This window comes from Stegodyphus dumicola, chromosome 7, assembly GCF_044657685.1.
Source record: "Stegodyphus dumicola isolate Sdum_Otavi_A_Nest chromosome 7, ASM4465768v1".
Taxonomy (NCBI): Eukaryota; Metazoa; Arthropoda; class Arachnida; order Araneae; family Eresidae; genus Stegodyphus; species Stegodyphus dumicola.
Window position 1 is genome coordinate 64,603,960 of NC_140774.1, and position 27,455 is coordinate 64,631,414.

At 31.3% G+C, this 27,455-nt stretch overlaps 1 protein-coding gene across 3 annotated transcripts in view; it reads left to right on the forward strand.

Moving 5' to 3' along the window:
- LOC118188575 (glutamate receptor ionotropic, NMDA 2C-like) overlaps nucleotides 1–27,455 on the forward strand; it is a 938,424-nt gene that overhangs the window by 268,719 nt on the left and 642,250 nt on the right. The window contains exon 2 of one of the 3 annotated variants that reach the window (XM_085820357.1): nucleotides 9,607–9,662. The exons of 1 other annotated variant lie outside the window; for it this stretch is intronic. The gene's annotated coding sequence lies outside the window, so the exon portion shown is untranslated. The remainder of the gene's footprint in view (nucleotides 1–9,606; nucleotides 9,663–27,455) is intronic. One more of the 3 variants, XM_085820355.1, reaches the window with a different exon arrangement.

Genomic DNA, 27,455 nt, shown 5'->3' on the forward strand with positions numbered 1-27,455 from the left:
GAATTACTAAATTTAGAGATCATTGATAATTTTTACCTTGAGTTCAGTTTTCGGACTAACTAGATACTTTTTCCCTTCTCGTGACTTTCCAAAAGTGTAACGTTAAGTAAAGTTAATTTTCCCTCAAGTATATTATGAAAGCCTGCCTTGGAGGCGAGATAGCAGTTGATGATTTGAAAATTAATAAACCTAAAGCATTAGATCTTAACACCTTCTTTCAAATCGTATTTCAGTTTTATTAAAAAAGGAATTCCCCAGAATGTGTTAAATAATGTTTAGTTTCCCTTATGTCCGTCATGATCTAGAGCAAGTAGTCATCAGTGGTTTTAAAGTTAATTAAAACTAGAGCGATAAATCTAAATGGTGCCTTTAGGGAAAGTCAGTGTAAGTTGTATTTAAAAATGTCAATGTAATAGTTTATAGTACATCTCAACTCAGAATTTAAGGTATCCAAGATTTTCGGAGGACGCTTTAAAAAAATAAAAGAAAAACACATTTACTCGTATGTTTAGCTTTCAAGAATATTAAGGATAGATTATCATTATTTAAAATAAATGGCATGGTTTTGCAGAAAGGTTAAATAAGTATATAAAATTAGGGAAAGTTTATAAAACTTGCAAAATATTACATAAAACGTATTTGGATTTATTCTAACGAGTTTAATGTTATTTGAAGGAAATTTTAATTAGAAAGCTAGAAATGATAAAAAATAGTCTCATGATTAGGTTAAAAACACGGAACATTATTTGAAATTTATTCAAGCTATCTTTTTCCTTCAGTATAAGAATGAAATAAAGGTCTAAAGAGAATTTTCAAGGAGTGTCATGAAAACTAGATAACAATACCTTCAGCCATCGTATTTGAAGAGACTTTTGTAATTAGAGTAAATACCAGCCATTTCAAGATCGACTAAAATCTTTTAAAACCTTTCATAGAAAGTACGACAGCTATAGATGTTCATAATTTTCGGGGTTTTTTGTTCAAGAAAATGACTTTCCAGGGTGCATCGACACAAAATATCACTGAAGCTTTCGTTTATATTCCATGTTTTCCCATACACATCTTTAATTAACACTGATTACATAATTCAGTGTTAACAAGTTTATGTATGCTGTTGGTATCCTTCTGTACGTAATCAGTATTACTGTATATTCTCTTAAGGCTTAGTTTTAAATTTCTAAAGCCTAAAGCTGATTCACTTCGGCATTATCCGAATCTTCATATTTATTTATACATATTCCTCTATATACTATAAATAGTATTATCTCAAAATATATTATCAAACAATTGCAATTTCGAATTATTTTTTGACAGGTTTCTGGCATTTAAAAATGCCACTCTTAACGATTTGAATGCCCAATTCCTCTTCTTCCGTCTTCTTAAAATGTTCAATATCCTATCTTGTGATTAACTCAGACATGAGAAACATTTATTTCTAAAAGTATTTTAGCAGCTTTTTCGACAAAAGAAATGTTTGGGTTTTATTATATTGATGATATAAATCAGCTAATAAGTGGATTAAGATAAAGAAAGTTCTAAAAAGAATTTATATTGAGCGATAAAAATAGGAACTGAAAGGACTGAATGCTTCTGTAAAACCTAAAATACATGTTTCCTCAGCATCACGTGACATTAACTGACATATATTCCTGTGGAAATACGATTCAAGATTCCTAATTTATTTTGAGGTACCATCACAGTTAAATGTATAATAAAAACTGAATTTATTTCATAATGAAGGTTTATTTTAACAGGAATGTTTACAATTAGATCAAAACAACATAGTTAGTTTAAAATTATTCTTATCTTATTAACTACAAAATGCTGTAAAGCCTTCCTCTTTAAATCTACTTTGAAATAAAAAAGAAAATAAATAAAAATTGAAGAATGTCTCAACTCTATTCCCCATTAAACACTTAAAAGGAAATAGTATAGTCTCCTTCAATACGTACAAAAAAGTTTATCAAGATTAATTCAATAATCCGTGAACGAGTTAAAACCCATCAGGAGCATCAAAAGAGACAATTCTCAAATATTTACAATAATCTAAGACGAAATCTTTTGTACTTTTGCTGGTGTAGAGTTAAATGATTACAGGAGTATCATTACTATAGCACAGTATTTACTTTAATTCCAGAGACTGCACGATTCAGCAGATGTACTCAGATTACAGTGTACATTAATGCATTGTTTAATGATGAAACATCATTTATAGTTTATGTCTAGTTTATTGATGTAAACATCACATTACTCTGTGTGGATATATCTTCTTGAAACCTAGAAAAATACTCCAAAACTTTCGTCTCTGCTCATATAGTATATATATATATATATATATATATATGTAATATTTTTAAGTGCTCAGTCGTGAATCCGGTACTTCAACCTCTGGCTGTAGACATGGCTGAGGCTGAAGGCTTGATGAAGCAGGTAACAAAAATGAATCGAAGAATCACCATCTTTATTTTTTTACATGTCAAATCATCTCTTTGGCAGACAAATTATTCAGTCGTATTTGAATATAATACATTTTAATATGTATTTGAATATAATGCTTTTTAAAAGTACGACGTAAGCAGGAAAGCAGTGTGAATATGTTTTCACGGCAGAAGTCAGGAAAAAGGAACGTAGTTCCCCGCGAAGCAGAATTTATACTGCGTAGGTACATACGTGAATCTAAGCCGTGATTGGCTAATTTTGCTTTTAGTTACCTTTTTCAAACATGTTATGTAATTTGGAAAGATCTCGAATTTGGGAGAAAGGATGAACTTAAGGGGAGACCATAAAATCTAGAATAGTCAGTTTCGAGGTTGCCATTATTTCTTAACATATACATCGTATTTTATTAAATCTTATACATATATATAAACTTAAAATATCTAACTCCATGAACTAAGTATTTTGCTTTCGCGCTAGAGCAGCTTAACTGTTAACTGTGCATATAATAAGAAAACTCTAGTCAGTTATTAGAAGAAGTGTAAGATGATAAAGGACGTACGATGATTCTTAATAATAGTATGTATATATTGTATTAATAGTATAATAATATGTATATATTGCATTAATAGTATAATAATATGTATGTATAATTGTTATTAATAGTATGTATATATTGTAAATAAGTTTTCCTTATCAAAGTATACTTGTGTACACACGCATACATTCATATATATATAAATTAAGTCATAATAATTAAGTTAAAAAAACGGGGTCAGTCAAAGGTCCAACAGGAAGTACGTGTGCACCAAAATTCAAACAAAATCAAAACTCAATAAAATTAATTCACCATATTGTTGAAATTGCCTGGGAGCCAAGGAGCCAAAGAATTTCTGGAGCAGCCAAAGAATTTTCCACAAAGTCACGATTCTGGTTCAAGAAAGTCACCATGGTTGTGAATTCTTGAAATTATTCAAAAATACCAAGTGAGAAATTAATTTAATTAAAATTAAAGTCTGTTACAAGTGTAATAATGTATTTTTTTTTACATTTTAACTAATTAAGATATAATCTGTCTCCGACGTGACATTGAACCAAAAAATACTGCAAAAATAAACACTTCAGAAAAAATTCTCGAAATAAGAAATCAGAAAAATCATTGAGTGAATGAAAACCAATTATATATATATACATACATATATATATATATATATATATGTATATACATATATATGCACATTATATCGTAGTTTGATAATCAGACGATCTGAGTAAAATATTCAATAAGTTTTTATTATAATACTGGACTTACTGGGAGAGGTAAATCTAATTCAGCTTCACAGCTGGGAAACATTAAGTACGTCTTTTATTTCCTACCTTAAGAAAGCAGATGTTTCAGAGGGAAAACGTCTTATGCGAGATCTTGTTCCAGCTAGTTCCTTCAAAATGGTACTTCACGGTAAAAAAATTGGCCCTTCCCGGAAAACATGGGATCGATCTATTTCGTCTAACCTATAGTGCTCAAAATTAATGTTTAACACATTTTTTTTCAATCGTTTCCAAATGTGGTTTATGCTTTATTCTGATGAATAGTAGTGCGATCGGATTCTATCGCGTAAGGGAAGATTTCAGAATTGTGAAGCTTGAAGCAAGTTGCTCTTGGCTGGAAAATAAAATCAATTTATTCGGAAGCATGTACAAATATAAATAGTTTGAACATTTTATTTACATAACAAAAATTAATTTATCTTTATAATCGTAACAAAAGATCGAGAATCAAGTGCTAAGAAATATTATCATTCTGTTATTTACATCATTACTCATTACCTTCGTTCTAGAGTTGAGATGGACAAAGGAATGAAAGATCTAATATTATTTGGTATTCTTTTCTTTTCTTTTGTACTACACTTTCCAATTTTAATCCTAATAATACATTCTCTATTCTCCGAGTTTTCATTTATTCTAGGGATATATCTACTTCGGTATTTTATAGCGTTATGGCATCGAGAACAAAATATGCGATTTTATAATATGCGAGAACAAATATAATAACAAAATATGAGAGAGTAATATCATATAAGAATATTTAACAACAATTATTAATTAATTTTAACAGACAATAGAGTTCAAGGGTTTCTTAGTCATGTCATGTCTGCGCATTATTTCTTTTCTTTGACATCATGTAAATAATCATAAAAAGAAAATCAAATCTTAATCATACATACTGGGATGGAAAATTAGGAGTTTAGTTATGCTTATTGAGCATGTGGGCCAGCCTTTAAAAATGATGGGTATAATGATAAATGTTTTCTTCTGAGTGTTTATGTGGTGGAATCATAATGGCAATAACAATCAGGTGTACAATGGCTTCCGTAGATAGGATCCGGTCTATGCCTGGCCATATAGAGAAGAACTGAAGCACACAAAAGACAAAAAGAGAAGAACTGAAACATCCAATTTGAATTTACCACTTTAGTGATAACCTTTCATGATAAACATGGATTCTTGTTTGTACAAAACCAATAGAAAAAGAAGACATAATTCGGCCGTAAGGGTGGACGACATCTTGAGATGGATACAGGCTAATACCATGGTATTAATGATCAACATTTCATTAGTTGCACCTTAATGTAGGTTCCACAGACATTGTAAGAGTAGTCGACACTGCTTCGTTATTGAGTCGTGCCCAGCATATTCATCGCCGGGCGGATAGTCATGTCCGGATGAAAAGGTCACTGTGCAAATAAGTAGATGAGATATTCACAATTTTAACATCTCAAGCCTCCATTTAATAACAACAATCACAGCAGCTATCAATATTCACATCCAATGCAATCTTTCTAGAGGTCGGATATCGCAGATCATCACTTTATAAGATGTCTTCGGCCAGATAAGGTCTTTACCAATGTAGTTCTCGTATTCCCCAGGGCGGGTCTTTAACATTCTTTGAAGAAGCAATATCTTTGCCAGGTGAGGTGAAAACAGAAGCCAAAAATGGTGCATGTAATTGAAAAAGGAAAATTGTAAGTCAGATAGATGCCCGAACCCAAGACGAGGAAATCTGTAGAAGTCTGGTCTAATCCTGCTCTACTGTGGCTTCGCTTGCCTTAAGTAGTAATTAGCCGTGCTATTTTTTAGCTTCTTTTATTCTCTTAAAGACAATCATAACTTCATTCATTAGATTAAAACTTTTAGATGCTTAAAGATGGGAAAGAGGTCGTCAAGTTCTTCAGATGGAGGGAGGTTTGCTTTAAATTATCACTATATTTTTCTTTCCTGGGGAGTGATCGTTGTTTGCTATTAGGACCTAAGATGAGATTTGTTTTATGTTTTATTGAAGTTTTAGAATCACCTTTGGTATACTCTATAACTTCTGTAAGAACTTAAAGTTATTCTCTTAACGAAAATGGCAAACTGGCTTTTCTTCTGGTTTTAGAGTGCAAGTATCACTTCTGCGATTTTGTAAACATTTATAGAATCTTTTTTTAAAGCAACTGTGTCTGAGTGTAACCATATACTTAGTACCTGGAATATTATATAAGATGTTTTGCGGATATATTTTTCTATTCTGATAGGGAAATTGTAGAGCTTATTTAGAATACAGATAGCTTCTCCTTTTGGTTCTATTTTTCCTCAAAGAAGTAAATGGGAATTTAATTATTTGATCATTTTGTTTTTTGAAAAACCGTGATAACTGATCAGTGCCTTCTATATAAAGTCTTGGAAAATAGCCTCTTCAGTGACAGTGCTCAAGTTAAGTTTTGAGTACGACTTTAATAAATGATTTTGAACTAGTTTGAAATGTGTGGAAATTGATCTTAGCTTTTTGCAGATTTGACATGGTAGTTTTGTTATCAATTAAGGATCTAGTAAAAAGAAAAAAATGACTTGGCTTTCATTTCTGCTCTGTAATAATTTATTCAAGTTCTTTGCAGCATTTTATCTATCGAGATAAAGTCGGAGTTGTCTTTAATAATTACAATTGGTGGGATTCTTTGGTAGTTTTTAGTATCGGGTATCTGCATATTTTCAGCACCTTCATTACTGGGCGATAGTTTTTTAAATCTACTAATCTATTTCTTTGGGGGATTTCAATGATTATTATATTTCTAGCGGAAGTTTTGCGAGTCCGAGTTGGAAGTATCCATGTATATTCTGGAACTCGGTCCAAAAAGAAGTTAGTTTTCTGAGTGTTTTGGGAGTTCTTCTGTTGGTCAGCAGAAGATCCTATGGAAGATGAATGAATGTTCTGAACATTATTTTATTTATTTCTTCTGTTAGATAAGGAAATAGTTTCCAGGTGAAGTTCGACTATATGTTCTAATTTAGGGATTCCCGAGGCCTAGAGATATAATGCTTGCTGCCTTAATCATTTTTGACATTTTAGATTTGTTGTTTTCAGAGTTAGAATTTGTTATTTTACGAAAATCGCTGATTTTTTGTTTCTGATTATTATTTGACCTAGTATAATAATTTGAACCGGTGACATCCATGTCATCATCACTATAATATCCATAAATTTTGCCTAACTTGTCGATATCCAGCGATTTTCTTCTGGCCATAATGAGCATTTAGAATGATACTAAGCAGAACGAAAGCAGTCAAATTCGCTCGTCGTACAGCGATGCCAAACCTCGCCCGAAATGATGTGCACCTGTCTTAAGTTCCCCCTTTTTAGATTCTCCTACAGTTAAGCATCTCAACTAATGAAAATTTATACAGTGAGAACAACCAATCATAAAATTCGTCTTGCTTATCAGACGAACTGAACTGAAATTAATTCTTGTCTAATGTATTCCATTTTTCAGACTTTTAACAAACAAGCTGGTGGAGAATCCTGTCTTCCAAGGGAATCTGATAAAATCTCTTAGCTGCTCGCGTCTGATTCAGTCTCTCAGAAAGTTTCATAATAACCTTAATAATTTAGGAACTTAACATAATGTAACCTCGTCACAAAAGGGATTCAGTGTTTAAATTTTGAAGCGACCGCAATTAGATGAGCTATAACAATTTACGAAAACTGATCTTTTAATGAATGAAAAGCACAATACAACTCTCATCCGCATCTACATTGCTTACCATTACTCTACTTTCTGACCCTACTGCTTTCGCAGAAACGGAAATGATTCAAACATGTACAAATAGTGTCATACTCTGTTCGGAATATTAGCAAAAGTCTACACTGTTGACTTTCAGATATTATATATATTCCTATTTTGTAGGTAATCCTAATGCTTTCGGTAAAGAATTTCCTTGTCAAGTGATGCATTAGTAATCGCATTTGCTTCATGTTTTAACGAAGAATGAATGTTTTTGTTACAAAATGTTGTAAAATATAATATTTTACTTGAAATTAAGAAGTCGTGCACAAAAGCAAAAATCTGTTTCTTTAATTGAATTTTGATCTGTATTTAATTTTTATCTGTACGTCTTTCCACGTATTATAATTAAAAATGACATAATACTACTCGTTCCCGAATGTACTGTTATCCCAAAGAAGTTTTTCATGGAGCAGTTTACAAATATTTTCATCAAAAATTTAAATATCGTGATATTTTATGTAAATTTTCAAAATTCTGGCCAAAAATAAAAACTTTAAATTAAAAGAATTGAAAATGCATCTTCGATGCTGTTGAAAATGCTCTTCGAATTGACAATTATGAAAACTTTTGACACCCAAACTTGACTACTTTAAACAATTGCGTCTATTGAATAAATCACAGTTTGTTGATTTTCTTTGAACGTACTGCATTTCAGCGTAAGGAATTTCTCAATGAACATATTTCCGAGAATGATTCACCCTGAAGCTGTAAAAGATACATTTATTGAAAAATTCGTTATCGAAGTAATTCTGTTGGTTTCTTGATGATCTGTTAAATGAACCGAAAACTTTTATTGATGCTGCAATGAATAAAAATTTCTAACCTACGGAGACGTGTTGTTATTTGCATTTTACAAAGAGCATCGCGCTCTATCAGAGTAAGAAAAAAATATTGCCCAATAACGGGTAATGCGATTTTTGTAATCTAAATTAGCATAAAACGATGCTGTTTATTGGTATTATAACTTGAGTCATTTATGATACTCGTTTGATAATTTCGATGGATGTGAATTACTAAAAAGATACATTATTGTTAATAAGAAAATTTGCTGGTCACGCAACGTAGTTTTAATTCAATTACTTCATAGATATTTGCAAAATGTAAGTTAAAACTTCAAGATTAATTACCTTATTGACATTTATACTAATAAAGTAAAGTAAAGATGTTTCTAACGCACTATATTATATACCGTTGATAAATTTATATCACATTTCCTCTTTTGCATGAATTATCCTCACAATTCTAGTTTCTCATTTAAAAACACGTAGTCTGAAAGTTTTTATGCGTTTCGAAGTTAGAAAGATTACTATTACGTAAGCTATATTTCTGAATTTATCGCTTCTACAGTGCGGCATTTACTGAAGTACTTCACTATGATTAAAAAAAAATGTTTTGAAAATTTGATGAATCAACTAATTAGCGTTTATACCATTTATGAAATAAAAGAAGGATGTTTCTAATTCTTTATCTTATATACTTCTTTCGATGAATTTGTTTCAGATTTTGTCTTCTGCACACGGTGCCATCAAAGTTCTAATTTCTACCTATAATTTCTGAACAATCATTTGAATCAAAAAGAAATATTATTATAAAATTAGTAATACATAAATATGTATTAAAAATTATTTATTACAAAATTAGTAACACATAAAGATGTAACATAGAAATAAATGTAGACGTAAAATAGAGTTATAAATAACATGCAGATATTTTGTTTAGGTATTACAAAATTGCTAATATATAAATATGGAGGTGGCAACTTAACTTCAATGATGCTCAGGTTTATAAGTTTATAAAAATAAATTTACATAGTAAGGACTTAGTCTCAATAGAATTAAATTGTTACACAAGAATTCTTGTTCAAAACAATTATCGACACATTTATATTTCTCTTTTGTATTTTCTTATTAGCGTGTAATTCAAAAATTCACATTGTAAGAATTCAGAATCAGAACATTTACTATTTATGTAGCTATCAGAATTTTTCCTATTTATTATTAATTTATGCATTATGTGTATAAGGGAGACTAAAAACGATTGATTTCTTATTCAATATTTTCTCTTACAGGTAAGGCAACTGATGATTCTATGGTGAAGAAAGTTTGGAGGTATCACATTTTAAGAGTAATGTATAACGAATTTATGTAAAACCTGAATGTAACAATGTTCTATATATTTACAACATAAGAACGCCATTTTGTGGTTTTGATTGCATGCATTTTTATCATTTGCAATTGATACCAAACAACGTTTTTCAACATAATTAAAATATTTATATCACGATGTTATTCATGTTAAATTTAAGGACATGGCAAATATAAGGAACACTTTATATCTTCCTCTTTTATATATATCTATATATCGTGTTTACCTGTCTATCTATCTCTCTCTATATATCGTATATGTATATATACTTTCTGCATCTAGAACAACCTGTCTAATTACATATTGGCATTTCTAAATGTAATACTAGTTCATAACATGTCATTTTTCTCATTTACGTGAGAATAAGGATTATAATGTGGCAACAGAACCTTAGGCAACAGAAAGCCTTATCAAAATATTATTAAAATTTTCTCCACTAATTTTCAAAATTTTTACATTTGCAGCTGCATAATGTGATGATTTTATTTTACTTAATATTCCAAGGAGTAGTAGTATTAGACCATGGTCAAACAGGCTGTCACTGACACAAGAGAGTCATCATAAAAAAAATATTTACCTCTTTGCAATTCTTCTAAACCATTTTAAAATATATATACTTATAACTATTTTATGCAAGGTACTTGATTTGGAAAAATAAGTGCAAGATTTTATCACTATTGTTAAAAGCTTGACAATTCACTAGACAATTGCTAGACTCTTTTCACACAATCATAAATACTCATGGGCAAAATCCCATAAAAGCGAAATCTATTATTGTTGCTCGAATGACTGCCTTTACTGTTTTCCTAAGTTGTAATGCCATTTCAGTTATTCTAACAGAGGTAAATGTCTGGCACAGAGCACAAAAGCATTATAATTTTGCCTAAATATTTACCTGCATCTAAAATCGTTTAAAATTCCCTATAAATGTTTTTGTCGCATTCTAGGGACAAAAAATTTCTTGAATGTTAAACATAATGCTTCGAACTTCAAAGCATATTATTAAAATAAAGAAAGATGTAACTTTATAAATTGCGCAAGAAATGCATCATTAACTCCTTTGCTTTGGAGCTCTCAATACTAGCAACTGAAATTTAGAAGATAAATACGTTTATTGAAGTCTGCATTTTTTAAATTTAAGACTTAGCGATAAAAATCTAGTTTATTGCTTTGAAGTTCGTTCAAGATATGTTTTTATAATTCTTGCTCATTACTAGGAGCATACATGCATGCATAAAATGCTATTCTGAGAAATAAACGTTTACACTGTTAGCTTGAAGTTTTAAAAGGGCTGTGTTTCAGATTCCCTCAAGCTTGCAAATCTTTTTTAAAGTGCAGAGCGTTATGCTTTTAAACTCATTTAAAGAATAATGGTACATCAAACGAAATTGCGATATTTGCTGAAAGGCGATATTTTATCTTCTTTTTGACAATAAATGAATACAAACGATTCCGATTTGTAAGGAATTTCGAATAATTTATGAAATTGTTTCATATGCTACAAGTTTTTCTAATAAAATTACTAAGCCAAGGATTTAGTAACGTGAGTTGATTTTGTTATTTAATGCAAATCCTGTTTCTTGCTGTGGCTATTGCCTATTCTGAAGTTAAAAGGATTAAGAGTTATTTGAAGAAAAGTTGTTGTACACAGTAAATTTCCGCAACACTACAGACTTGTTTGAAAGATATCCGAAATCAATAGTTGACACTTAACTCGTCACAAAGAGGGCGTTGAAACAATACCTGATATTTTGTTCGATTTCGTTTGCCATCATGCATTTGTGCACCATTCTACTTGCGAGTACGATCCCAAGAATTCGGTAAGTCCTACAATAAAGAAACCATAACATTCACTTTTTCAACTTCCCCCTCCCCCAAAATAATAGCATAGAGAAATTCACAAGTGATGTATATCTGTGAAATATTATATTTGTTAATACAATTGCGCAAAAATATTCCTGTTAATAATAATCGTTCATAGATTGAGTATACTAGACATCATCTAAATGAAACACAAACTGGATGACCGTAACTTGTGACTTAGCTCGTTGCTGCAGATAGTTTCGATAATCAGCTGCGGAGAGTTGACCACTGTTGACAAGTAATAACCGAAACGCATAACAGCAGAAAAGGTTTTAATTTGTAAAGTGCTGTATTATATTAGTTAAACAGTTAATATTTTTTTCAACTTTTTCCGCCATATTTGTTTTTTACAAATTTTCTTTGAAAAACTGTATATGTAAACAAACTATTATTCTTTTGCCGAATAATAGTTAGTTTGTTTACGTGTGGTTAGTTTAACATGTGCCTATAGAAACGTCTGTTATAAATGATATTAATAATATAAATATATGTTTTATAAAAATCTATTAGTTAAATGCAGAGTTAAATATTACAAAATCCGCTTAAAAATTCTGCTGGACGAAATAATTTTGAAATTTTGAAACCATTCCATAGTTCAAATTTAAACAGCTGATCAAATAAAAAATCTCTTCAGAATACGAAAATTATTATATTATTTTTATAATTGCATCACTGTCTGATAATAGTTGATGAGAAGAACAATACATTTTCTCGAATCCGATCTTAATTCCTAAGAGATTCTCAAATCTTTAGACTCTCGGAACTGTTAAATCTTTCTTATAAGAAATAATAAAGAAAAAAAGAAAAGCTCTTACTGAAACTTAAAATTGTTTACTTAAAATACATTTTGAAATCTGTAATTATTAAAAGACAAATTTGAAAATAAATTTTTAAAAATGTACCTATATTAAAGAAAATATGCTAATAATATTTATATAATGATATACAAAGCTATTAAATGAACATTCTCAGTTAAAAGTTTTTGAATTTTTAATTTCCTTTACAAATTATATTATTTCAAAGTATATTAAGTTTCACTCAAGTTTTATATTTTCTAGAATTGTTATAAAAGCAATCACAATGTGAACAGAAACACCAAGTAGCAACGCTAAATTCCATCCACACAAAAGAAAGTCTTTAGCATTCAGAGCAGCCATGTGGTGATATTAGTGATCTCTGCATCGTAAATTTGCGTCCTTTTCTTACTGTATTGAACACTTCTGTTGAATGCTAGAAGACAAATTTTGTCCAAGTCTTGGACTAAAATATTTAACTGTTTACAGGCTAAGATTTGAAAGATTCTAATTGAAACCATTTGGTTAGGATTTCATGAAATAATTAATTTTAATAAATGAACTAAAACCCCAATTTTCGCTAATTCCGTTATCATGCTTCAAAACTCAATAGTTTTCTTTTTAGAGAGTTTTAAAATTCGAAATTTAATTATAATCGTGTTGAATTATATCGTTGAGAAAGTGCTATTTGTGTTATTTAAAAATTGTTTATACCTAAGAATTTTAACAAGAACTTACAAACACATCATAAATTTCATAATATATGGCCTTTTTAAACTTAATTATACGATTAAAAATTACTGTATTACGATTTTACGGCTATACACGATTAAAATTTAGTGACATATCATGATTTATTTTCTTTCATCTTATTAATGTAACAAAGGCACTCTGGTATGAAACTATAACCTCCATCATTATCAATTCAATCCTTAAGACTAGAATAAACGATTCAGTTATCATTTCAGACTTCATTTACATCATCGCGAAGAATGTTATGATTCTTTCGTCTCCGAGAAACGCATGCTAAACTTTTCTATAAGATATTTCTCCTCATACGCTCTATCTTCAAATATACAGCTGAAACAAATCTTTAAAATCCCAAAGTATGAATTAGCAGCGAATGTATCTCAGAAATAAATATTTTAAATCAATTGGCATTGTGATACAGCAAAACGGTGTTCTCTTAAAGCAAATTATGAGTTTAAAAATTCTTTAGTAAAATACATTCAGAATTTTAAAATAGATTCTTGATGTCAAATGCAAAAGTAAAAACGTTTCAAAAGTAAAAAATGTTGGAAACCCTGTTTATCACCCTGAAGCAAATATATGAATCCCATACGTATGAAAATCTTTCTTTCTGTGGAAAACTTCTCCGAATTCGATCTTTCAAATATAAAGATATACTATTCAGCTTCACCGAGTTACTTTGCATATAAAAGGAAACTAAGTGAAATACAGCTAAATATATTTCATTGGAAAGGGAACTGATAAGCCTTGAAGTGATAGATTTGAAATTATATTTGTGATTCAATATGTATCATAAAAATAATAATACGTGCATATATGGGTGAATTCATATACTTACATATAATTCACTTATTTTATAAAGTGAATCATATGAGTGAGAATTTCCGATGTAACTACATTAATTCGCTTTGATTGCCTAATTATAAAATTTATAGATAACAGAAAACGATAGACCTATCAATATCATTGATCACTAATTGAGACGTCGACCTAGAGAACAAACTGAGATAAGCTTTTGGGTATTAACTTGTAGAGTAGTAGCCTATGTTCAGGTTACCAGAGAAAGAATATTTGTTGAATAATCAAGCGAATCAAGCGAACGAGGCTTTGCCATAATCCCGCACACGCACTTGCCTGAATTTAATTTATTTTCTTTCTGTCTCGAAAGTGTGTTCTTTCTTTAGAGCTACTGCTTCTCGGCTGGTACTAGATTGATTACTGGTAACTACATTTATGTTTGGGAATGGCAGTGTTTTTTAGAGTTCATAAAATTTACACGCTGGCATATTTTATGATTTTTATAGTATCAGCAAAGGATACATTTTGAAAAATATCGAAAACCAGTCTCATAGCTTCTGTACCTGCAATGCTTTTGCTACTTTCGTAGTCTGTTGTTCCGTTTCAATTTTCCAAGTTATGTGCATCCCTTTGTAATTTCAATATAAATATCGTGACCCTCCGTAGAGCAGCGCACATACATAGAGTTATCACAAGAAGACATCTGTGTGTTACCAGAGCGCTGGCACTGAGTATCGCATAGGGTTAGTGATGTATTGGTCCTACAGATCAGTGCAAATAGCTTATCTTTATACTTTTGAGCGAATCAGGTGAACTGAAGATCAGGATCACATTTTTGCTTTCATCAACTGCCCCGTTTTATCTTGACAACACAGACAGCACAGATACTCTGATCCGAGAGCGGGGGGACACATTTCTCTTCCAAAACGGGAAGAAGATCGAACTGACAGTTATTAAACAGAAGAGTTTTAGGCTGGCTAGGAGAATTTGTTTCAATCGGCAGTGTCCTAAACGAAGCCGCTTGATATTCATTCGTTCGCTTTCGTAAGATAATAAATGCTTTTTTACGAAATATGTCGAACGTTTTCATCTGTTGTATTATTGCTTACGAGAAATCGAAGTGAAGATCTTGTGTTCTTCTTTCAGGGAAAATTCATCGAGTTTCTCTAAATGTACCATAGACTGAGACCGTGTATATACAAATTTATGCCGCTTATTCATAATTCTCAGACACTACGGCCAAGTGTCTGCAAATTAATAACAGCAGGATTTTACTCCCATTTTTAACTGAAACAATAGAGTAGCTGTTTTTCGGGAGCAGTACCTCGTTCCTCTGTTACCAGACTTCTCATTTCCAGCCGTACGGGTTTCTTAGAGGCATAAACGCGTTGGCAGTTTTCTCTCTGTGACAGAGGAAAAACAAATAGAATGTAACAGCATCTCACCCGGAGCTCCAGTCACCTAACAGGAAATCCTAAAGGAGAAATAAACGAGAAATTAGATGGTGAGAAAAGGAAAGATAACTTGCGCCCTGGGCTTGCGACCCCTGTGCTGACTAAGCAGGTGATCCGTCGAGGTGAATTTATCTTTGATTCAAATTACATTTGTAATTCCCAGGTAACGGATAGAGGATAAAATGTGATTGGATCACAACCCTCGATTTATTGGCCCTATTGTGAAACGGAGATAGGTTTTTAGACTTTAAACTGAAATTTCGATATGTAAATAATTTGTTTCGTTGTTATTTGTCCAGCACATAAAAGCGGAAGCTAATTAGAGTAGCTTTAAGTTCCTGTAACTTGAGCTGAAGTTATAAGTAATTTCTCTCGCCATTTTAGCATGCCTTCGTGGTATAGTGATCAGCACGCTCGCCACGAACTCGAGAGGTCCGTGGTTTAAGTCCTGGCGAAGGCATTGCTCATTTTTCATTTCTTCTGCTTCCAAAAAAAATCCTAATGACTCTACAGTGGCGCCAGAACTAAAAAAATGGTGCATTTGGCGACAGGGTTCCCTAATCCCCAATCTCTAAGGTATTTCTTCCTCCTTCTTAGCATGTCTTCGTGGTGTTGTGGTCAACACGCTCGACACGAATTCGAGAGTCCGTTATTCGAGTCATTGCTTATTTTTCATTTCTTCTGCTTCCAAAAAAAAGTCCTAATGACTCTACAAAGTGAAAATGCACGTTTAATTTGATTTTTATTTTGTGGTTGTTTTAACATTTTAAATTTGAGAGTAAAGACGAAACGACAATTTCTAATAATAAAGTAACATTTTCAAGACGCACAGTAAACTGAAAATAAAAGAAAGAAAGAAATATTTGCGTAAATGCTATTATATCTTCCCAAAATTTCAAAAGCGTTGAAAGCGACTCATAAACAGTTTACTTTTGTGTACTATTAAATTAACTTAGCTTTCTTTCAGAGAATTACATTATCTGATGAAGAATATTACTAGAATTACGTTATCTGATGTGCAAGAAGACATAAAACTTTTGCAGAAAATTGTTTTATTATTTAGTAATCAATTACGTGTTTGGACACTATCTCAATAATATATAATTTGATTTTATTAACAAATAGTTAACATTTTGTTCTTAATAAGTAATAATTTTACTCGAATAAGGAATTTTAGCTACATGTATATGCTTGTTAAATAGAAACTTAATTAATGAAATCATGCTTGAAATATAGGAAGATTCCAAATGTGTAAACCAACTAATTTGATAATTCGCACTTCAGTATAACGTGCTCTTTTTATGTAAATTAATGTAATTGCTTTAAAATTCCTCTCATTCGTAATTATCAATAATATTTAAGTGTTAATATAAGTGTTAATAATAATTGAATGGTGTGAATGATAATTGGAGTGTACAAATGGCCTCAAAAATGGTGGTCAAAGAATTTAAAAATAATTAAAACATCAGATTATAAATTTGATTTATTTGATTTATAATCTAAATGCAGTTTTGCAGCTAGAATAATCATGAAAGGATTTCTAAATATCTAAAAGTCTTTCGTCTTCTAAAATTAAGAGAAGTTCAAACAAAAAATACTTCCTAACTCAGAGAGTTACAAGACATTCGTTAACAACGAATTTATTCTAACAAATTTTCTCCAGGCAATGAAAATTAATTATTTGATTTGTTTACTTTTGAAAAATTAATAACAACATATTTAATTCCATTTATTAGAGAACATTAAATACCTCTTTTCGAATTATTGCTTCAGTTGTAATCATAGGTAAATAAATACCTTTGCTTTTACTAAATTTATCACGAGTAATTTTCGGAAGGATTAAAAAAGAATCATATTACAACTACTAACTAAATGCGTAGGAAGCGTTGTTCCTAACATTTAAAACAATTAAGTTAATATTTTATTTCACAATATTCAAGCAATATTTGAAAAATTACATTCAAATGGAAATGGAAATGCCAAGAATCGTTTGAACGTAACTGCGTTATTTGAACCCTCGATGAATCTTAATTTTAAAGAAAAGTTTTGCTTTTCGAGGTGTATTTTCTGCAAATGTTTCAGAAATAGTTTTTTTTTCTATTATGCTACTTGTAAAGATACAGTTGCTTTCTATATAACAAATTATATCGTCTTTTGTCAATAGCAATTCATTGCAGCAGAAAAATTAAAATTCCTTCACAAAATTAAAAGCCAACATTTTTTCCTCATTATTAAATCATTTCTTTCTTTATGTTTCTTTTCCTACAGTTTAATGCATCTGTTAATTTATGGAAAAATTGCATCAAACTTATTAATATCTAAAACATCAGTCTACTTATTACTTTCATTTTATATCTGATCCCATTCAGCTCTTACTGTTGCTGCCAGTTGATCCGGTGTTAAGACCCTTCATTTGTTTTTCCAAACACATTATTTATCAACGTAAGAAAATGAATAATTCAAAAACAATATAGCGTTTCGTAATAATATTTTTAACAAGTTTTATCTCTGTTATAATTTTAAATTTTCCTATCTGTACACTATCGTCTATTTCAAAAGCAAAAGTTAATGATGATATTTTCGAGCAAAATATAGAAGACTATCACTCACATGTATATTATTACTTTAATTATTATTTTTAAATGTATGCTTTTAATAAACTTGTACACTGTGAAATAACTGCATTTCGTATTCATAAGGCTACGTAGTTTGCAATACGATTCACAGTTGACAATGCCTCCATAGCTCTCTTTCTGTTGCGCGTGCAAATTTCTGAGGGCTGCGAGAACAAGCGTAACAAATTCTTACAATTTTATTAGGGATATATTTTTTTAAAACTATTTTGACGATTATAAAGGACATTATCATTTACAAAAAATTTTCATGCCATGATAACTTGTTCTTATTGCACAGAGGATCATTTCTAAATTATTTTAGAATTTATTCTAAGATATTATGCTTCATCTACATAACAGATTTGGTTTCAAAATCCCTGCAACACAAGTCGCATTCCTTGATACACAAGCAATTACGCAAATAAATTAAAGTATCATTTTCAGTCTGATCAATACTGTCTGTTGTACACTACATTATACTGTGCCATGAGTATCTTCATATTAGTGGTAGAAGGATTAAAGCGCTTCACTTAGAGCATCTGTGAAATAATTTTTGGGATTATATGAGTGAATACAGTTGTTAAGAATTTTAGAGCAATAAATACAGACAGTCCATTACTAATGAATAATTTTTGTTTTAAATTCTAAATAGAGTCTTGCTTTGTTATGTATTTGTATTTCACAATATGTAGCAGCTTAATTATTACAACTTTATTGCTGTTTCTGAAGAATATATTTTTTATCGTTTAAAGATATTACACAGCTGTTTACAAATGTGGTCCAATTAAGTGGCACATAATGCAGTTCATTATTTTCCGAAACATTCATTATCATAACATGGCAGATTTTAGAAAGCTAACAATCCAGTTCTATGTAGCTTACTTCTATTATATTTTTGCCAATATACATTTATGCTACATTGGAAAATAAATTCACTAAACAGTTAAACTTCCAGGTAATATTTACACAAATAGATGTGCATAAGAAAATCCTCATAAATAAAACTCACATTAAAAGTAGTCAAACGGCCTACCCCATTGCATGAAGTGACTGTAATACCAGAAAATATATACTATATTCCATCTTAAGTTACATCAGAGTAAGGAACTCCGATAAGAGATGGGATAAACGGCACGACATCGTGTATTCATCAAGCTATAAATCATAACCGGGGATTGAACATCATTGTCCATTATCGTCGATTACATCCGTCGGGAAACATACCCCGAAGGTCCATTTCCTCTTGACCTAGACATCGTGTTATTTCCCTCAGAAATGATTCAAAGATATTATTATAGAGAGACGCATATTTCCTTGTTCCTATACTTCGTAAAGGCCAAATGTTTAACTTAGAAGGAAAAAAGGCGTTGTCGGAGGAGATTCATTTTTTCCTTATTATATGCTTTTTGCACTAAGAACTGGTAAAACGCATATTAGTTTCTCCAGCCGTTTTAGCAATATAAAGAAATTTTAAGAATTTCAGTTATTTTTCCATTTAATATTAACTTTATCTGATTTTTAATCTCGCAAAGTAGAGCTCCTCATTTTAAAATTCCTCAGCAATAATCAACCATTAATTTTTAGCAAGGTAAATTTGATATGTTAAGCATTTTATTTTGATATGATTATCTATTTGGTATATTTTTTTAACTTTGTAAACTTATTTTTGCGATATGGTATAAATGTTAATATGCCTTTGTCATTTTCATGACTTCTTAAATTGTACTTTGGAATTTTGCATCTATTGAATTGCTAAGAAGCATTTTTAAAGATTTCTCTGAGTTTCTGGTTTTAATATTTTGCTTTATGAAAGATGCTAATGAAACATGTCATTCTTGACATATACAGTAAGTAACTAGAAATGCTTTGAATTCCGGATTATGTCTTCTGAAGTAACAGTGCTATCAGGAATGCTTACCCGTTTTTGGTTATTGAGGTCTAGATTACACTGCTATAAATGAGAATGCTTATTTCATATAGAAATAAATCTTCAGCTAGCAAAGTATTTAAGAACAGTTTTACTCTCTGATTTGTTTGGAAATTAACGGAGGCGGATGCCATTTGAAAAATCTGGACTTCGCATATCGATTGAACCAAGTACATTTTTCACTTTAATGTCTATTAATCGGACCGTTTAAAATCCATCAGTTCGAAATTTTTCTCTACAGATTGGTGGATTGAAAATAGTGATGCAAGGGCCTCTGATTCCGTTATATAGTATATTTTCTGGCGAGTCTCATTTTTGGATCATACGGCCGGTTTGTGTCGGCTAGGAGGATCGGGGCTGTGCACTTATAATGATAATAATAATGATACCTCAGTTCAAATTGAGCTGCATTCCCGTTGTGTCGTTGCCTCGGAGTCACTTGAAAAGTTTGGGGATCAGTGACCAATGGGCTTCTATTAAAGAGCTGTGTAAGTGAATCTAGTACTGCAATTCTCGAGATGCGTTTGCTGATTATGTCTCAAATCTGGGATATAATTAGCAAAATTCATGTTGTTGGCACTGGTACCTACAGTCTATGATATACCTAGTCACATTTTATGATTATTCATTGGTCTGGATGCGTCTAAAAATTCGGATAAAATACTTCAGCAAAATAAATGAATGAATATATTAACTTGAAATAAAATGAATTAAATACCATAATGGAATTATGCAGCTTTTTTTATAAATTATATTATTTTGTATTTTATTTGTAGAGATTCTTAATCATATTAGAGATTCTTAATCGTTTGTAGCGGTTATTTGTACACATAAATATTTTAACTTCTAATCTATTTAAAATCTGATTCTAATGATTACAATGAAATTGTTAAACCCTTTTTTATTAAATGTTTGATATGAGAACAGAAGCCTAAAGAGAAAAATTTAAGATGATTTGAAGAAAATTTTAAATCACATATTTTGAACGCAAATCATGATTTAGGAAAATTCCTCTTTCCTTTTTATACAAAACAATTACGAGTTAATTACCTCTAGTAAAAAATCTTTTAATCGCATTCTCATTTCGCACTACTTACGGCTTTTAGTCTTTTATGCAAGATGCGTTATAAGGTAATTAGTATTCAAAACACACCACCTTTAATTGCCCAAAAACGTTTAAGCTAAAAGTGCTTTTGTACAAATTACAGAAATTATAATTTAAAGTCACTTATTTTGAATAATACTTCTGCACAAAATTTTAAATCAATAGAAAGTAATTAGCGTATGCTGTGCCAACTAAAAGGCTTTCCGTTTTCAAAATGTTAAATCTGAATATTTTACAAAAACTAAAATGAAGTAGAAAGAAGTTTTCAATCTGTAAGATTTCATAAGCTTAACTGAGATTATTTATCACGAAATGCTGCTTTGCATTCCTACATCAGATAAGAAGTTAAATTAAAAATCTGTAACTTTGATTTCTTAATGTGTGTAAATGTAACAGAAATTTTAAACATTTATGCATAATTATTTCTGTTTATGGAAACGTTTCTTTATTTGAAACAATTGAAGTTTTGAAAATAATCTCAAAGAAAGGATTTTGCTTACAATTTTAATTCATTATTTTACGTTTTATCAGTGTTTATAACTAATGCATAATTCATCTTAAAACTTTAAGGAATAAAGTTGAGTTTTCTTGCAAAAAATTATGAATTTCTAATCATAATAGAGCCATAGAAAAATGAAAATTTCTGAAAAACATAAAAACAATACTTTGATTTGTGTAATTTTGGAAATGTGCAGACAGTTTTCAGATAGTCTTTAGAATCAAACTAAAAATTGTATTAAACAGTTTCAAAATTTAAACAAAAAAGATGACATCAAGAGCAAAAGAGCGAAGATATTTTAAGAAAAAAAGCTCAGAAGTCGTATGCAAAGTTTTACATTAAAATATATAACTTTTCGAAATTAGGTGCCAAGTTCATAAAGTAGAAAAATTTTATAAACTTAAAAAAACAATAAAGGCTTTGGGTGAAAATGTGCTTTAGGCCCCTGCTTGGCGATTTAAAAAATCGTCAGTAAAATATCAGAATACGTTGCATAAACAAAGTTGCGAAGGCGGAGCTATGTGACGTTCATAAATGGGTGGGACTAAGATTGTGACGTCACAATGTATTCTTTACAGATGTAGAAATAAGTATACTAAATGTTTTGTATTTCAACTACTATAATACGGTAAGTGAATTGTAACAATTATTAAAACTGTAAACAACGTCGCAGTCTCTCATACAGGGTGAATATTTTTAAGCTTTAGTATTTATACAAATAAAAACAGGTTTTTTAAAATTTTAATTTCATATTGCGGAACATTTTAACTTATCATCTTTACAAAATTACCTTATTGCTACGTAACGACACCATCTCTTACATACTAGTAAGTAAACAATCTTCATTATTTTCTAAAAATTTTTAAGCTTTACATTAATAAAAAAGAAAAATATTTATGATTGAATATCAACATCATACACAGCTTTCATTTCCCTGTTTCTTAAGTTCCTAAACCACGTTCTATACTCTCGTATTAGAATTCTACACGTTAATACATTTAAAAAATCTAATTTCTCACAGTGAAAGAAAATAAGAAAATATTAAAAATAAGCAATTTTAAAAAGAAAAAATATTTTCACTTACCCTTTTCAGGAAAATAAAAAGTCTTTTTTTTTTTTTTTTTTTTTTATGTCGGGGGAAAACATCTCTAAACCCGTCTTTAAGAAAATTTACTCAGTTTTATCAGCCGTTTCCGGCGGATAAATCTTTATGATTGCCGCTAAAAAGGCACGATAATGTTCATCACTTAGTGAGTGGTTGTGCCATTTTCGCCACATATATTCCGCTAAATATGAATCAAATTCGCCATCTACGTGGTTTGTATTTCGACGTAAATGACGTTTGATTCCAGACCAGGTACCTTCTATGGAATTAGTGTGCGCACCCGACTCGGAATCATGGAAGTACAGATTGTGGTTGACAGTCAGATGGCTATAACCTAAATTTTTTAATCCACCATATGCCTTCCAGCAGTCTGAAACCACAGTTGATCCCGGCAACACCCATTCAACTATCACTCTTTCCAAACTCTCCTTTGATTTATTCTCAACCTCTCTAAAAAAACATCTGTTCGTTCCTCTCTCTATACCACCAATTACCCAATGACCGTCCAAAGGCTTTCCTCTTCCATACTTCATTTTCCCGAATTTGCTCTCATCCACTTCAACTATAACTCCTTCACCACCAATTGGAACACTATCATTTATCACAGCCGTCATACACACTTCTCTGCAAAACATAAATCAATCAACAACAGCATGTTCATGCACTTTCACTTCTTGAATCACAGATTCATTTCCCATTTTCAAAAACCAACACTTCGTAATTCTCAAAATATCACATATTCTCAAATGGCTATGACTAAACCATGAACCTTTCCTTATACTCCTACAAACATCATGCGCATTCACTTTTACTTGCTTTCTACATCGCCATTCAAATCCATCTATACTTCCCTCTCTCTCACAAAAACGCATATTTTCACCCCATTTCGAACAAACAAAAAAAGTAGCAATCAAACCAACTTTCATACACCATTCAATGACGGCACGTTTTCCTTGCACTTCCAATAAAGTAATAAATTTACATGTACAATCACTCACCTCTCTCAGCATCACAGATAAATCCATTGCGACTGTTATTTAACGAAATATATGCAGAAAAATGTTAAAAACACACAGATAAGACTACTCGATTGATAACTACCAAATAACATTCAAACGGCAACTGAATTAACTGCCCAAATTACGAAGTAAAAATTCCAAGAGAAATCGTCTGCTTGGAAATTCTTTTTAACTGCAAGTATATATTTTTGAAAACATAAATTATCGTCTGCTACTTGACAATTTGTCTTCGGACATGTGTGCTCTCTCCGAAGAAATTTATTCGTATCTAGTTATTAAAAAACGCTGTGAAAGCCATGGCTTTTCGATATCTAAAGCTACGATAAGTAATATTGTCAACGATAGGAAATTTAAAAAAGACAACAAATATAATGAAATTAAAAAACAAAATAAAATCTGAAATTTAAGTTTGAAACACAAAATACCATTAGTTTCGCTTAAACGCTACGTGTAATTCACAACAAATGAAAGAGGTTTAAACCTCGTAGAAATTTACAACATTTTCATTCAAACATGGAAGTTTATTTCTCGCAAAATGCATGATTCATGCGAAGGATTCATTTGTTAAAATTTATTTGTGTGCATACATATTTTGTTAAAGAGATATCAGTCACTATGCATACCAGAAACAGTGTATAGAAAAGCCTGCTATACAATTTGAAGTCAATTAAATAAGATTAAAAAATTCATATAATTACACAAACTTGGCATAGCGCACTGCCTTGGCTTTGTCCATGTGCAAGTCGATCTATTTTTACTTAGAAAACATTAGAGAATTGCACAAACTCGGCATCGCGCACTACATTGGCTTTGCCCATGTGCACATCGATCTATTTTCACTTAAAAAAAATCCCAGAATTGCACAAACTCGGCATCGCGCTCAACGTCGGCATTGCGCACCACATTGGCTTTTCCCATGTGCACATCGATCTATTTTCACTTAAAAAAACATCCCAGAATTGCACAAACTCGGCATCACGCACAACCTCGGCATCGCGCACCACATTGGCTTTGCCCATGTGCACATCGATCTATTTTCACTTAAAAAAAATCCCAGAATTGCACAAATTCGGCATCGAGCACAACGTCGGCATTGCTCACCACATTGGCTTTGCCCATGTGCACATCGATCTATTTTCACTTCAAAAAACATCCCAGAATTGCACAAACTCGGCATCACGCACAACCTCGGCATCGCGCACCACATTGGCTTTGCCCATGTGCACATCGATCTATTTTCACTTAAAAAAACCCAGAATTGCACAAACTCGGCATCGAGCACAACCTCGGCATTGCGCACCACATTGGCTTTGCCCATGTGCACATCGATCTATTTTCACTTAAAAAAACATCCCACAATTGCACAAACTCGGCATCGCACACAACCACGGCATTGCGCACCACATTGGCTTTGCCATGTGCACATCGATCTATTTTCACTTAAAAACATCCCAGAATTGCACAAACTCGGCATCGCGCACAACCTCGGCATTGCGCACTACATTGGCTTTGCCCATGTGCACATCGATCTATTTTCACTTCAAAAAAATCCCAAAATTGCACAAACTCGGCATTGCGCACCACATTGGCTTTGCCCATGTGCACATCGATCTATTTTCACTTAAAAAAACATCCTAGAATTGCACAAACTCGGCATCGCGCACAACCTCGGCATTTCACACTACATTGGCTTTGCCCATGTGCTCATCGATCTATTTTCACTTAAAAAACATTCCAGAATTGCACAAACTCGGCATTGCGCACCACATTGGCTTTTCCCACATCGATCTATTTTCTGTGTATTACTGTGCACATCGATCTATTTTCACTTCAAAAAAACATCCCAGAATTGCACATACTCGGCATCGCGCACAACGTCGGCATTGCGCACTGCATTGGCTTTGCCCATGTACATATATTGATCTATTTTCATTAAAAATACATCAGAGAATAGCACAACGTCAGCTTTTCCAATTTTCTAGGATTGAGCCAAAAAGAAATACAAAATATTAAAAATAAGCAACTTTAAAACGAACCATACAAGAAAATTTTTTTCACTTACCCTTTTCAAGAAAAATGTAAAATCTTTTAGAGGGGTTTTATATATGAATTTATCTCAGGGGGAAACCTTTTGGATCCCTCCTCATCTTTAAATAAATTTACTAACGTTTTATACGCCGTTTCCGTAATATATGCAGAAAAAATGCTAAAACCCACAGGGGGGGGGGAAACACTCGATTAAAAAAAGAACCACCGCATAAGAATATTCAAACCGCAACAGAATTAACAAGTAAAAATAAAAATAAATAAATAAATAAATTTTTAAAAATGAAAGCTTTTAGATTTTACATTACGCCCAAAGGGGGCGTTTTTTTTTAACGTTTTGTGTGTTACCTTTCTTTATCAGATATAATGTTCTTTACACTTAAACCATAAAATTCAGTTCAACAGCAATATCGCAATATAATTTAAAATGAGCATATCTTTAGAATTTCCGATACACAGTTTTGCACTCTGCACGTAAAAATGTTTTTTTTTTTTTTTTTTTTTTTTTTCTCGTACCGTGTTGCCGTTGCTCGCTTTGAAATCTTTGAATTTGCTAAGCAAAAATTCGTTCAAGTTTTACAAAATATCAATCAGATAATAAAAAAAATTCCAAGTTTGGGCTTCCAGATACCCATATTAGGTTGGAAACGTACGTTATTCAAAATTTGATGGCTCTAGGTACCGTTGTTTTATCACAATGCGAGAAACATTTATACAGATTTTTCAATATTTAATTTCTTTAAATATAACACAGGGCGATAACATTTAGTGGCAACAGAATAATAACACAGCTTCAAAAGTGGGCTAAACCTTCAAGCAGTGGGCTAAACCGCATTTTAACCAGGCTTTGAAATCAAATACAACGACTTTTTTTGGTACATTTCCGTTTCGGCGGCGCAAATTTCACCAAGCAGACTTTATTGGCGATAATACACAGTATACACATAAAAAATGTTAGCAAATGTTAGTTCTAAGATATTTTTTTACTTTAAAGGCATAAACATTTCAATATCGTTTAAATTTTTTTAAAAAAAAACAGTAAATAAAAACATTAAATTTGTAAAAAGACATTAATTTAAGAATTTACTATGTTTTCATGGTTCAACATCCTTATTCGGCGGTTCATATCACGTGACCCCGAGTGATCTCATCTCACGTAAACTACTACAAAAATCCAATTCTCTCAGTAATTATCTACATTAATTTCAAGTTGAATCTTAATTTTGATTAAATGTTTAAATGCAAGAATTATTTCAATTCATACGTATAGCTTACTCAGAAATTATTTAAAACTTCGCTTTACTTCGTTAGTGCATTCTCATGAATTTAACCCTTGATTTTGCCTTTTCTATATTTTCGCCTTTCGGTGAGCGATGTGATTGCATCCTAATTGACTTAATTACCGCGAAGGGCCTTAGGGCATAAAATTCAACTATCTGGTAAAAATTCTATGTAATTGTGTGCCAGAGTTCAAAGAAACAATCAATCTGATAAGAAATGGCTGTGACATGTTTTGAAAATGGAGTGTAAAAGGTTACCAGCGAGGGTATTCTGTTTGGCATCAGTTGTACCATTATTGGCGACATCATCGCCTGCGACGGCAAAACGGAAAATTACCGACTTTTTATGTTATAGAATGTGCTGAAATCAAACAGAAAGAGTTTCTGAGTAATTTTGTTTTAAATTACATTGCAAGAACAAACAATCTGACGTAGCCAGCACATGATTTAACGCCGATTCCATGTTAAAACAAGAAATTAGCCGAATAGCAACGAGCTTTAAGTAAGCTATTACTTC